Source organism: Erinaceus europaeus, chromosome 3 (assembly GCF_950295315.1).
Source record: "Erinaceus europaeus chromosome 3, mEriEur2.1, whole genome shotgun sequence".
In the NCBI taxonomy this organism is placed as follows: Eukaryota; Metazoa; Chordata; class Mammalia; order Eulipotyphla; family Erinaceidae; genus Erinaceus; species Erinaceus europaeus.
The window spans coordinates 90,148,272-90,161,096 of record NC_080164.1 but is presented as its reverse complement, the minus strand read 5'-3'; positions in this window follow the sequence as shown (position 1 = coordinate 90,161,096).

Genomic DNA, 12,825 nt, shown 5'->3' with positions numbered 1-12,825 from the left:
TAGACTTTAAAATAAATAAAATTAAAAACATAGGGATGGATGCTACTTAATGCTCAGAGTATCAGTAAATCAAGAGGACTTAATAATTACTAACATTTATGCACCCAATGAGAAGCCATCTAAATACATCAAACATCTACTGAAAGAGCTACAGCAATATATTAATGCAACACAGTCATAGTAGGGGACTTCAACACCCCACTTTCTCAACCTGACAGATCATCCAGGCAGAAAATCAAAAAAGACATAAGGGAGCTAAATGAGGAGATAGATAAACCAGAACTATTGGACATTTTCAGTCATTCATCCCAAGAAACTGGAATGCACATTTTACTCAAGTCCACATGGGTCATTCTCAAGGATAGACCATATGCTGGGCCACAAAGACAACATCAGCCAATTCAAGAGCATTAAAATCATCCCTAGCATCTTCTCAGACCACAGTGGAATGAAACTAATACTTACCAATCAACAAAAGATTAGTAATAGTCCCAAAATGTTGAAGCTCAATAGTACACTCCTTAATAACTAGTGGGTCAAAGAGGAAATCAAGGAAGAAATCAAAATGTTTCGAGAGTTCAATGAAAATGAAGACACAAGCTATCAAAATATTTGGGACACAGCTTAGGCAGTACTGAGAGGGAAGTTCATTGCCATAGGAGCACACATTAGGAAACAAGAAAAAGCACAAATAAACAGCCTGATTGCACATCAACCTAAATCAACCAAAAGTACAGAAATAACTAAAGTTAGGGCAGAAATCAATAACATTGAATATAAGAAAACCATACAAATGATCAACAAAAGTAAATATTGGTTCTTCGAAAGAGTGAACAAAATTGACAAACCTTTAGGTAGACTCACAATACAAGAAAGGGAGAAGAGCCAAAGAAAGCAGATCATAAATGAAAGAGGAGATATCACAACAGACACCACAGAAATTCAACATACCATGCGAGACTTCTATGAACAACTATATGCCACCAAGCTAGAGTATCTGGATGAAATGGACAATTTTCTAGATATTTACTAACTTCCAAAATTAAATAAAGAGGAACTAGATAATATTAACAGGCCCATCATAGCTAATGAAATTGAAACAGTTATCAAAAACTTTCCCAAGAATAAAAGTCCTGAACTAGATGGTTTTACAAATGAATTCTACAAAACTTCATGGAAGAGTTAATACCTCTACTTTTGAAAGTCTTACAGAAGATTGAAGTCACTGGAATACTTCCTTTCAGCTTCTATGAAGCCAACATCACTTTGATATAAAAGCAGACAGGGACACAACAAAAAAGAAAACTGCAGACCAGTATCGCTGATGAACATAGATGCTAAAATATTGAACAAAATTCTAGCCAACTGGATACAGCAGTATCTTGCAAATTACACACCATGTAAGATGTAGATAATTTGGATTAAAAAATGAAATTTTGCTTTTTATAGAGTAACAGTAAATTTTAAGCTTATTAATATGACATAAAAATACGAGTGTATCCAGTAAGCAATCAGCAAGCTAATAGATTGCAACAAGGGACTAGAGAAATAGATTATTTGAGGGATGTTTGGGGAATACGGCTGTTTACCATATAGAAATAAGAAATTCATTATTTTGAAAAAATTTAAAGAGATTTTAGTCATCTTGTAGGGCTGGATTCTTCACTGTTTCAGTAGACCAGGATAGATATAAACTACTGGAACTGCACATGGAAAAGTTGTGTCACAATTAGTGTGCCTGTGTGCATGAGTGTATATGTGTGCGCCTGTGTGTGTTTGTGTTTCTTAGCAGTACAGGGAGCTATTACATGAGCAGGGTAAAGTGAAGTCTTACTGGTTAAAGAGAATATATATTTAGGCAGGACCTATCATCTGAAGGGAGAAGAAATTAAGTTTTTTAAACTTAGATGTCATTGTTACTCTTAAGGGCCTACTTTTTGACAAATATATAGCTTTGTAAGTTCTACACAGAAATATGACTCTTCACAGAAGCAGTTTATTTTTACAGTTGATGATTTACTTGCAATACTCATGTATGCTTTTCTCCCAAATTTTAGCCAAGTTATATCTTTACCTTTGTGAATGTCAAGTGGATAGAATATCTTCCTTCAGACTATTTCATTACAAAGACCAGTGGCACTCCTCAAGGAATGGGAATTTATTGGGAGAACTACAGAAATCTTTTTCATGTAGCAATCACTTAAATGAACTTAAAAGTTATTTCCCAGGTTCAAGGAGAAGTGCAATGTTGAGAAACTATTAGTGGAAAGTTGCTCTGGTAGTACAAGTGTTTGATTGACTTCGCAGTACAGAACAATCCTCATCCTCTGCTTGAGGTCTTACTATCATCCCTCTACCAGTAGCTGTGACTTAGACTTTTTTCTGTGTCCTTTACCTGTAGCCATCCCTCCTTTACATTATCTCTTTTTAGTAAAAAATTGTCCATGCATAGGGTCTGACTAAGTCATCATCAACCAAGGCTCAACATCAGACCATTTTATAAAGAACAAGCTAATTTGTGGTCTAGACACTCTGCCTTTGGTCCAAGAGTCAACCCTGTCCAATCAGTCATTATCAGGTGTGACCACTAGTTCTAGCACAGCTTCTGACTGAGATGAATTTATTAGTGGGCCAGATGGTGGTGCACCTTGTTAAGCACTGACATTACAGTACATAAAGACCCTGGTTCAAGACCCTGGTCCCCACTTGAAGGGGTAAACTTTATGAGTGGTGAAACAGGGCTGCAGGTATCTCTCTGTCTCTTTCCTTATCTCAATCTCTCTCCCCTCTCAACTTCTATCTCTATCCAATAATAAATAAATAAAAATATTAAAAGGTCATTCATTTCTTACAGAAAAATCTGGAAGAGACAAACATATGGTTGGGCCACCTAAAAGTAGTCTATAATCTGCATTTGCTTTTATATTTTAGCTTTCTTTTGACTATTATACTTACATAAGGATAAGAAGACCTATTTGTGATTATTTTCTCTAGAAATACAACAAATTATCTTTCAGGTATAACATAATTTATGTCGATTTAGGCTGAATATATGGTTGTTTAAATTTTAGCCTCTTCAAGAGTTGATAATATTAAGTACTTTAAAAAAGCCACTGTGATTTTCTATACATTTTATGATTTTTAAATTTTGTACATTCACATTCAAGTGTAATTCATATGAATATGAACTATCAGAGTTTTTATTTTCTTTTCTTGAAATTGTTTATATTTGCTTTCTATTATAGGATGGACTTAAGAGCACATTTTTTTCATAAAATATAAAAAAAATCATACCTATAAACTGTGACTACAGAAGAATAACTTGACTGGTACAAAATATAAACAAGATTAAAAATGAAAGGGAGAAAGAAGGTATAATGACAGAATCATATAATGCTTCTAAACACTTTAGGAAAATCTTGCCAGTCAGACCAATCTCAGTGCCTTCTGATTTAACCAATAACCAAGATAGAATGAAACAACCCCAGGGATACAGAGCAGCATTTCATAATAAGATCATACAATAATCTTCTCTACAGCAACCTTACAGTTGAGTGTCACACTTCTTCTTCTGTTTATTCTAGGCAGTTATTACACACATCATCTTTACAAAGACATTGAGTATTCTTTTAACATATATATCTGCTTAGTATTATGTTTATACTACTATTCTTTATCGTGAGAATATGAAGAACTTGTTAAATAAGATGAGATTCTTGTTCATAAGAAATTAGACCCAGGGAGTCGGACGGTAGCACAGCGGGTTAAGCGCACATGGCGCAAAGCGCTAGGACTTGCATAAAGAAATTAGATCCAGGGGCCAGGCACGCACATTATAGTGTGAAAAGATGTAGGTTCAAGCCTGTGCTCCCCACCTGCAGGGGAGAGCTTCACAAGTGGTAAAGCTGCGCTGCAAGTGTCTCTCTGTCTCTATCCTTCTCTATCCTCCCTCCCCTCTCAATTTCTTTTTGTCTCTATCCAATAATAAAGAAATAAAAATATTTCTTAAGAAGAAAGAAAATATAAATTAAAAAATTAGATCCTAGTGGAATGCGACCAAAAATTAAAAAAGAGAGACCAAAAAAGTTGGTAATGTAATTTTAGCTTAAAAAAAAGCTTGTGATGGAAGAAAAAAAAAAAAAAAAAGCAAGGTAATACGTTAGATAATTCCTGGGCAAGGCAGGGCTAAAGTTAATTTTAGTTTAGAAGTCCAGAAATGCCTTATAAAGGAGATGATTATTAGAATTCAGAAAAATATAAAGACAAGCCTCTCAGAACACTTTAATAATTATAAAAGAAACAGAAGTAGAAATAGAAAAGAAAAAAAAGAAAAAGATAATTTAGAAATCCCCTAAAGAGTGAAAAATCCAAGAACTTTGTAGTTTAATTTGATTTTTGTAGTTTAAAATAGCAGCTGAGAAGGTCAAAACGTTAAATCAAAGAAGAAGTTTGAATATTACTCTAAATGTAATGGAAAAATCAGTGGATGATGAAGGTGGTTACTTCTGATCCTCCAAAATTCTCAGAGCCTGCCATATCAATTTAGCCCTCTTTGTGTGCAGATTATTATTATTTTTAATCATTATTAACTAATTTAATTTTTTAATATTTATTTTATTTATTTATTTATTCCCTTTTGTTGCCCTTGTTGTTTTTTATTGTTGTAGTTATTATTGTTGTTGTCGTTGTTGGATAGGACAGAGAGAAATGGAGAGAGGAGGGGAAGACAGAGAGGAGGAGAGAAAGATAGACACCTGCAGACCTGCTTCACCGCCTGTGAAGCGACTCCCCTGCAGGTGGGGAGCCGGGGTTCGAACCGGGATCCTTATGCCGGTCCTTGTGCTTTGCGCCACCTGCGCTTAACCCGTTGTGCTACAGCCCGACTCCCTAATTTCTTTTTTTTAACTGAGGACAATTAGAGTCCTGGAGAGCAATTTCCTCCCTCTTAATGGAAAAACCACTTCCCCAGTCCTTACCTTTTTAGATATAAACCCCTTTTCTATGCCCCCTTCTCTTCTCTTCAACTCTGTTTTGACTCTGTAAGCCCTCTCTCCCCTACCAACAAAGACCCCCAGGAGACAGGCTTAGTCACTGAAGACATTCCCTTTTCCCCACTATTAATACACTTCCCTTTACGTACTTTCTTATCTGTCTGACACAGGCTTGATTATTTGTCTAAGCTCTGAGTAAACCAGAAACTGGTAGGTAATTTACACATATGGTTATGATTATACATACATGTGGACTATATATAAAGAGATTTATATGTGTGGATAAACTTTTACACACACACACACACACACACACACACACACACACACACACACACACACACACTTGAAAAGTCCCACTCTGACCTCTGTCTAAATTAAAATGGTAACTGGGTGGAACAGGGAATCAGGCAAATTGATGTGGCAAATACAGAAGTAGAAAGATGAGTTTTGGAGATTATTATGGCATCCACAGAAACATAATGGTGGTGGACTGGATGAGTGTGACTAAAGGAAAGAACCAACAAATTTTGGTATAATAAATGGAAGTAGAGGGAACAGGTTTTATACACAGGAAAACTGATGTTCCAAAAGACTTAAAAAGGCACAAAAACATAAAGCAAGAGTTTACACACAGCTATCTGATTGAAGACTGTTGAATAGCTGTTTAAGTGTTTTTTTTTTTTTTTAACCTTTAAGAAGTCCTTAAAGGGCCAGGTGGTGCTGTGCCTGGTTAAACACAAGCACACATTGCAGTCCCCAAGGATAAAATAGTATTTAAGGAATTCTTTAAACAAGCCTTTGGACCCAACCTGCAGGGGGAAGATTCATGAGTTTAAAGCAGGTCTTCAGGTGTCTCTCTGTCTCTTTCCTTTCTATCTCTCCCATTCTTCTCAATTTCTCTCTGTATCTTCTCAATAATAAATAAATAAATAAATGAAAAAGGAAATAATTTAAAATACGTACTTTTAGATTTAGGGGCCAGGTAGTGGCACAGCTGATTAAGTGCACATATTCCCATGAAAAAGGACCCAGGTTCAAGCTCCCAGTACCCACCTGCAGGGAGAAAACTTTAGGAGTAATGAAGCAGAATTTCAGGTGTCTTTTTTTCTCTGTCTCTCTCTTTTAACATTTTTCTTTATCTTTATTTATTTATTGGATAGAGACAGTCAGAAATCAAGAGGGAAGGGGACGATAAGGAGGAAGAGAGACACCTGCAACACTACTTCACCATTTGCATAGCTTTCTCCTCACAGGTAGGGATAAGGGGCTTGAACCCAGGTCCTTGAACATTGTAACATGTGCACTGAACCAGATGCACTACCACCCAGCCCCCTCTTTTTCTCTCTTTCTGTCCCTCTCAATTTATCTCTGTTATATCAGTAAAATAAATGAATAAAGTTTTTAAAGAAGAATTCCTTAAATATTTTATCCTTGATGACTCAAATGATTAATATTTCTTTTAAATTTTTTAAAAATTATAATTTTATTTATTTATTAGGTAGAGACAGAGAAATTTAGAGGGGGAAAGGAAGAAAGAGAGGAAGAGAGATAGAGAGATACCTGCAACCTTGCTTCACCACTCATGATGGTTTCCCCAGGAGGTGTGGACTGAGGGCTTGAACCAGGGTCCTTGCACTATAATGTGTGTGTTCAACCAGGTGTGCCATCACCTGGTCCCCAAATGATTAATATTCCTATTCACTTAATTATATATATCCATTCTTTTTTTCCCTTTACTAATTTATTTTTGACTTGCCTATTTATTTTTGAATGATAGGTATTCAAGGACCGAGTTTTGGTATACATGGTTGAGTGCACATTACTGCACAAGCACCTGGGTTTGAGCCCCTGGTGCCCACCTGCAGGGGGAAAGTTTTACAAGTGGAGAAGCAGTGTTGCAGGTGTCTCTATGTTTCTCTCCTTATTAACCCTCCTCCTCACTCAATTTATGGCTGTCTCTATCCAATAAATAAATAAAAATAATTTAAAAAAAAATAAGGTGAGTTGTGTACAGCAGGTTAAGTGCACATGGTGCGAAGCACAAGGACTGACACAAGGGTCTCAGTTCGAGCTCCTGGCTCCCCACCTACAGGGGAGTTGCTTCACAGGCAGTGAAGCAGGTCTGCAGGTGTCTGTTTTTCTCTTCGCCTCTCTCCATTTCTCTCTGTCCTATCCAACAACAACAGCAATAACAACAACAATAATAATAACAACAATAAAAAGAACAAGGGCAACAAAAGGGAAAACATGGCCTCCAGGAGCAGTGGGTTCATAGTGCAGGCACCAAGTCCCAGCAATAACCCTGGAGGCAAAAAAAAAAAAAAATTAGAAACTTAAAAAAGAAAGTTATTCATATTTTGTTACCATGTAAAAGAAATAAGAACTCAGCTCTATAAATTGAGTCTTCCTTAAGAAGACTATGATAGCAGACATTATGTAATTATTACTAAATTCCAGTAGATTGTTTTTAATGCTTCCTCTAGTAATATCAGATGCTTGTGAGCTAACAATACCCACTGAATATACACTTTCTGTCTCTGCTTGGATATTTTTCTGTTGGTGATTCATAATACAAGACTGGCTAATTTGTGGAGCAACTAGAAACAGAATCAAGGAATATGCTTCTCAGAAAATGTACACCTCCAAATATTATTTGGATACTTTTCTCTGATGCTAGACTCGAAATATTTGTATTACCTAGTTAAAAGTTTTGAAGATAATTCTCCAAGCAAGTAGTATCTTTACTTCATGAAATTATAACCAAAGGTTACTTGGAACATTCATTTAAAAAAGGCAGTAGCGCAGCAGGTTAAGCGAACTTGGTGCAAAGTGCAAGGACTGGCTTAAGGATACTGGTTCAAGTCCCTGCCCCCCCCCTCGTGGCTCCCCACCTTAGGGGGAGTCGCTTCACAAGCGGTGAAGCAGGTCTGCAGGTGTCTGTCTTTCTCTCCCCCTGCTCTGTCTTCCCCTCCTCTTTCCATTTCTCTCTGTCCTAACTAACATCAATAACAACAACAATGAAAAACAACAAAGGCAACAAAAGGGAAAATATATATTTTTTAAAAGTCTATTATACAGTAGGAATAGGGAAATAGAGGAAATGAGCAGTTTTTTTTTCTTTATTTTCTTTATTTGTTCCCTTTTGCTGCCCTTGCAACAAAATTATTATTGTTATTATTGTTGTTATTGTTGATGTTGGTGCCGTTGTTGCTGGATAGGACAGAGAGAAGTAAAGAGAGGAAGGGAAGACAGAGAGGGAGAGAGAAAGATCGACGCCTGAAGACCTGCTTTAGACTCCCCTGCAGGTGGGGGGCCTGGGCTCAAACCCGGGTCCTTATGCCAGTCCTTGCACTTTGCACCACCTGCGCTTAACCCTCTGTGCTACTGCCTAATTCCCTAGTTGTTTTTTTTTCTTTTGTTGACAAATATCTACCAGCAGTAATTTGAGAAATTTCAGAAAGGATGGAAGGTAAGAGCTAGTGAAATTTTCCTTGTTGATTGGCTGTTTCAGTTATGCAGAAATATACTAAAAATAAAGATGAGTGATTTTACTTAGGATATACTGTTATGAGTTGTTCTGTAAGTCCATAGTTTTAAAATGAGTACTATCAGATGGAGCTAGTAAAACATTTCCAACTTCAACCCGCTTCAGAAAAATATATAGATCATTCAAACATTTTCAAACTGTGTGTGTGTGTGTGTGTGTGTGTGTGTGTGTGTTTGTGTTATTGTGGCTTTATTAGTCCCCTTTAACATCTTCAACAAGTAGGCTTGAATTCTCAGTGGCAGATTTGCATTTACTGTTGTTTTCATTTCATGTGTACATCTGATAGGCCTTAATATGCATACAACTTAAACTTTTCATTTGTTGGATTATGTCTCTAGCCCCCTCTCTCTGCTCACTTTCCTACTGTTCTAACACAATATATCTCTTCTTACATGTAATAGATTCATAGCTTCCCAATTAAGAAAGATGAAAATAATTAGAAAATTAAAAATTAGGAATAATATTAATAAAATGTCCATAAAATCACTCCCCCTTTGAAGCAGAGTGCGATTTTTCATTAACATCAAGACTACTATAATAACAATAGAAGTAGTGCTTTGTCATTGCATACTTGGGTTGTTTCCCCATTCTGGCTATTATAAATAGGTGTACATAGATAATGTAGAAGAAGTATTTTTATGTTTTCTTTGGATAGATGTCCAGGAGAAGAATTACTGAATCATTAGAAGACCCCTTTTCAGGGAGTCGGGTGGTAGCGCAGCGGGTTAAGCGCATGTGGCGCAAAGCACAAGGACCAGCTTAAGGATCCTGGTTTGAGCCACCGGCTTCCACCTGCTGGGGAGTCCATTGAAGTTGGTGTGCAGGTGTTTCTCTTTCTCTCCTCTTCTCTGCATTTCTCTCTGTCCTATCCAACAACGATGACATCAATAACAATAAATAAAAAACAAGGACAACAACAACAAAAAGAAGACCCCTTTTCAATGGAGATCTTTAATAAAACTTGAAGTTCAACTTTAAGAAAATTTGTCTCACTTTTACTGAGTATTCTGTGGTTACAAAGATAAACAGCTGAAACTGTGTTTCAGTGTAATTTTTTTTTCTGAGAAAAAAAATTCTACTTCATCATCACTTTTTTTTTTGACAGAGCCAAGGCCTTATTCATGTAACACTTCATTAATTCAAGGCCACTTCATAAAAATTCTCATATTAAAAACAGCAACTGAAGCATTTCGCCTCAGATCAGGTACTAGGCAGGGATGCCCACTATCACCATTACTATTCAACATAGTGTTGGAAGTTCTTGCCATAGCAATCAGGCAGGAGCAAGGAATTAAAGGCATACCGACTGGAAGAGAAGTCAAATTCTCCCTATTTGCAGATGACATAATAGTATACATAGAAAAACCAAAGGAATCCAGAAAGAAGCTTTTGGATATCATCAGGCAATACAGTAACATGCCAGGCTACAAAATTAACATTCAAAAGTCAGTGGCATTCCTCAATGCAAACACTAAGTTAGAAGAAGATGAAATCCAGAAATTAATTCCTTTTACTATAGCAACAAAACAATAAAGTATCTAGGAATAAACCTAACCAAGAAGTGAAAGACTTGTATACTGAAAATTATGAGTCACTACTCAAGGAAATTGAAAAAGATACAAAGAAGTGGAAACATATTCCATGTTCATGGGTTGGAAGAATTAACATCATTAAAATGAATATACTACCCAGAGCCATCTACAGATTTAATGCTATCCCCATCAAGATCCCAACCACATTTTTTTTTTCCCTCCAGGGTTATTGCTGGGCTCGGTGCCTGCACCATGAATCCACCAATCCTGGAGGCCATTTTTCCCCCTTTTTGTTGCCCAAGTTGTTGCAGCCTCGTTGTGATTATTATTGCCATTGTTGACGTTGCTTTGTTGTTGGATAGGACAGAGAGAAATGGAGAGAGGAGGGGAAGACAGAGAGAGAGGGGAGAGAAAGATAGACACCTGCAGACCTGCTTCACAGCCTGTGAAGCGACTCCCCTGCAGGTGGGGAGCTGGGGGCTCGAACAGGGATCCTTACGCTGGTCCCTGCGCTTTGCTCCACGTGCGCTTAACCCACTGTGCCACCGCCCGACTCCACCAACCACATTTTTTAGAATAGAAAAAATGCTGCAAATGTTTATCTGGAACCAGAAAAGGCCTAGAATTGCGAAAACAATCTTGAGAAGAAAAAACAGAACTGGAGGCATCACAGTCCCAGATCTCAAATTGTATTATAGGGCCACTGTCATCAAAACTGCTTGGTAATGGAACATGAATAGACACACTGACCAGTGGAATAGAATTGAGAGGCCAGAAGTGAGCCCCCACACCTATGGACATCTAATCTTTGACAAATAGGCCCAGACTATTAAATGGGGAAAGCAGAGTCTCTTCAACAAATGGTATTGGAAAAAATGAGTTGAATAATGCAGAAGAATGCAACTGAACCACAATATTTCACCAAATACAAAAGTAAATTCCAAGTGGATCAAGGACTTGGATGTTAGACCACAAACTATCAAATACTTAGAGGAAAATATTGGCAGAAATCTTTTCTGCATAAATTTTAAAGACATCTTCAATGAAACGAATTCAATTACAGAGAAGACTAAGGCAAGCATAAGCCTATAGGATTACATCAAATTAAAAAGCTTCTTCACAGAAAAAGAAACCACTACCCAAACCAAGAGACCCCTCACAGAATGGGAGATCTTTACAGCCCATACATCAGACGAGAGGCTAATAACCAGAATATATAAAGAGCTTTCCAAACTCAACAACAAGAACACAAGTAACCCCATCCAAAATTGGGGGGGGGGGAGTATGGACAGAATATTCATCACAGAAGAGATCCAAAAGGCCGAGAAACATATGAAAAAATGCTCCAAGTCTTTGATTGTCAGAGAAATGCAAATAAAGACAACAGTGAGATACCACGTCACTCCTTTGAGAATGTCATACATCAGAAAAGGTAGCAGCAGTAAATGCTGGAGAGGTTGTCGGGTCAAAGGAATGCTGCTTCACTGCTGGTGGAAATGTAAATTGGTCCAACATCTATGGAGAACACTCAGAAGGCTAAAAATGGACCTACCCTATGACCCTGCAATTCCTCTCCTGGGGATATATCCTAAGAAACCCAACACACCCATCCAAAAAGATCTGTGTACACATATGTTCTTAGCAGCACAATTTGTAATAGCTAAAACCTGGAAGCAACCCAGGTGTCCAACAACAGATGAGTGGCTGAGCAAGCTGTGGTATATATACAAAATGGAATACTACTCAGCTATAAAAAATTCTGACTTCACCATTTTCAGCTGATCTTGGATGGACCTTGAAAAATTCATGTTAAGTGAAATAAGTCAGAAACAGAAGGATGAATATGGGATGATCTCACTCTCAGGCAGAAGTTGAAAAACAAAATCAGAAGAGCAAACACAAATAGAACCTGAACTGGAACCAAAGTAAAAGATTGAGGTTGAGGGGGCTGGCGCTGGGGAGAATACAGATCCATGAAGGATGACAGAGGACCTGGTTGGGTTTGTATTGTTATATGGAAAACTGAGAATGTTATGCATGTACAAACTATTGTATTTACTGTTTAATGTAAAAAATTAATTCCCCGAAAAAGAAAAAAAAGAAAATGAACAACTGAGCTTCCTTTGTGTCACAGAACTTCTCACGTGCTGTTAGTATTTGCATCTGGGCTGCACACATGACACAATACCTACCCAATGAATGACCTTTCCGGTCCTCATTTCATCTTCAGTTCTAAAAAAAATTAGTTGAATATGCACTTCTAGCTTATGGAAGTTTGTTTTTATTTCAGTACTTTTAAAATGTTGCTTCACTGTAATTGTCACTTGACTTATTTCCAATAGGCAAGATTCATCCAGCTCTTTTTGAGCATAAGATATAATCATAACAATAATTTAATAGTTTTTCTATAAGTCCTATAATAATTTTGACTTCTATGTCACCTTCAATTTATTGACTTATCTCTTAATTTAATTTGTTAATTTTTGCTACAACATTAGAAATTCATCATCTCCTCAGACAATAACTTGTATCCGCCTACATATCAGGTTTCAGGCTCAGGGGAAAAAAAAAACTAGTATAGTCACAGGTCCTTTGGAATATAACTAAAATAGGCCTACTAGCTATCTACCATACTGAGACCTCCCAATTCTTCATCTGCACTATTCCAGCTTTTAGGTTCATGATTAGTCAACAATATTTTTGGCTTTGTATGTTAACTCTCTTTTCAGCCACCATGTTCCAGATGCTACCA